Here is a 2,751-nt window from a genome sequence, read left to right on the forward strand (position 1 = left end):
CTGGAAAATCAACACCGGTTGCATAGTGTACCTTTAAGCTAGGGTGATCAGATTTGTGTTTCTGAAAAGGAGGACACTTTTTGTGGAGGGCTGCTGACTGGACCGGAGCGACTGAACCTGAACTGGTGACGGTATACTTCCCCCCCCACCTGCCTGTCCAGGCTACCGTCACTGGGTCAGGTTCGGTTGCTCTGTCCCCCGCCCCGGCTCCCTGTTTCCACTACGTGCTCCGTGCAATCCCGGACCATTTTGAAATTCCCCCCGGACATTTTTTAGTAGGACATGTCCGGGAAAAAAAGGACGTCTGGTCACCCTACATTAAGACATGAAAAAGAAAAAAAAAAAAAAAAAAAGGAGTTCAGGTGTTTAATAAAATATGTGAATCAGTAAATTGTCTATATACCAAACTGAATGATTGCTGTTCTCTACTTTAAAAAACACTTTAGAATTTAAAATGGAAACATCTTCTTTTTTTATATTATATATTTATATATATATTTTTTTATTCAATGTATAACATGGATGCATAAAAATCTCATTTTATTTCAGTGTTAAATTCTGTTTAAAGTAACAGATTAGAATTAAAAAAAGTCTCCAGACCTTCACTGGTTAATGGAGTATAAATTAAACAGAATCATAACAACAGGGTAAACCAGAATCTGCACACTAATTTTTAAATACAGTGCAATGGTGATAAATAAATTCCAAATAATGAAATGACACTTAAAATGAAACCCTATATGAAATGAAAACTAAATATTGTTACCACGTTGCTGTTTATGCAGCCGTTACACCTGATGAGTTGAGACGTTTTGCAGAGGATGCTGGGTTTTCCACATCACTCACTTCTCTAATGGGTCTTTTTGTCGGATATGAGGTAAAAATGAACAAAGAAGGATAATTATAATTATGCAGAATGTAAACGGAACCAATAAAGCTTTTAGTCTATTAATAAAGCCTCTAATAATAGATGTTAGGATGCTTTGTCGTTGTTAATGGATTACAAAGATAACAAGATGTTCTTCACAAGTCAGCGAAGTGCAGCGCAGTAAAACCAGAAAATCCTTTTTATAGATCGTTAGCATCGCAGCGGCTTCATTTAATTAACAGGGAGATTGTTGATCGCAGTGGAAACGATTCGTCTGACCTCTGTGTGCAGGAATCAGCCAGAGCTACATCTCCCAGTGGCTCCTTCAGCAAGGCCTGGAGATGAGCGACTCCAAGCGCAGAGCCTTCTACCGCTGGTACCTGCTGGAGAGGAACAACCCAGGTGAGGCAGACATGATTCCCATGGGGGGGTTAAATCAATGCAAGCTTAGCAGCTCTCTCTCCTAAGGTTAAATGTCAGGTTAATGGTGATAAATTAGATCATTCAAGCCTAATTAGGCAGAAATAAAACGCCTGGTGTTTTGTATGACCCACTCATCCTCCTGCATGTTAACCCCACCCCCCTTCACCTCCTTTTATCCCGTTCTGCGAACTCCCAACCTGCTTCTTAAGGGCTGCGAGGTCAAGGAAGGACTCTGGGCAGATCTATGGTTTCAGAGGGAAGAAAAAGTGAAGGCGGCCCCGTCACTGGAGATTCTGATCGATAAGCCCTCTGGTTAGGAAATGAAACTGTAATGTATGAAGTGGGTTTGTTTGCTACCCGGATCACTCCTGACCTCTTCATGTCCTACAGAGCTGCTGCTTGAGCAACAAAACGATGCTTGTCTTTCCGGAAACTCGCAGCTCTTCTTTGTGTTGGTTTTTAACAGCATGCTTCCACATTTTTTTTATTTTATTTTATTTAGTTTTCACACCATAAAGAAACAAGTTGTCTGACAGAGGATCTGCTGTCAGTCTTCGTGTTTGCTTTTTTTAGCCCCCAAAAGCAAAGCTTCTTGCTTCAGCCCTGCTGCCGGAGGAACTCTGGTGCTGGTTTTCATCCCTACATGGCTAACAGTCTTTGACAGAAATACTAACAAAGAATGAAGTTATTTCTTTTGGAGCCGATAATGGCTGCTGTCCTTTGCTTCTCACTTAAACTCCTCTTGACCTGCTCTGTCACCATTCGGTTTCCTCCGTTTCAAAAACCTTTTAATCTGCAAACAGACTAAAGATTCTTGAATGTATTTGGGGATGGATTGTGGAAACCATATGGCAGGTCTACAGGAGTCTGTTAAAGAACCACAGACAGAGAACCAAACATCAATTCTGCCTCCACATCTGGTGTCTAATCCAACTGTGGCCTGCCTGACTATTGGTTTTGTCCCAATGAAGGCCTGAGGTGGAGTGAAAGCCAGCACAGCGTGAGTCCCAGGGCCAGGGGAGGTGTCAGAGATGGAACGGTAGCAGGGGCGAGCGGCAGCCTCCCCAACCCCAACACCAGCCTGCTGCCCAACCACAACCCATCGTGGAGCAGGCAGAGAGAGCTGCTGATGCACCTGCTGCCGTGGTACACAGCCGCCGCCGCCGCAGCGGCTGCCCAGAGCCAGCCAGGTAACGCCACCCGGCCTCGGTGGCGAGCTGCAGAGGACGCCTCAGCAGCTGTAATCATGAAAACACTCGGCATGCTTAAAAAGGCATGGAACTTTTTATCTTTAGAACAGGGCCGTACTACGGAGGCGTATTGCGTTCACCAAGGAAAAAAATTCTGACAGCTTATCTCGTAATTACGAGATAAGCTGTCAGAATATTTTTCTTTGGTGAAAAGTATCTCGTAATTACTAGGGGTGTAAATAATAATCGTTTTGTATCGATGCATCGATC

At 43.6% G+C, this 2,751-nt stretch overlaps 1 pseudogene; it reads left to right on the plus strand.

The window, feature by feature from the left end:
• LOC107091480 overlaps positions 1-2,751 on the plus strand; it is a 27,608-nt pseudogene that overhangs the window by 11,261 nt on the left and 13,596 nt on the right.

This window comes from Cyprinodon variegatus, unplaced genomic scaffold (genome assembly GCF_000732505.1).
Source record: "Cyprinodon variegatus isolate N-32 unplaced genomic scaffold, C_variegatus-1.0 Scaffold339, whole genome shotgun sequence".
NCBI lineage: Eukaryota > Metazoa > Chordata > Actinopteri > Cyprinodontiformes > Cyprinodontidae > Cyprinodon > Cyprinodon variegatus.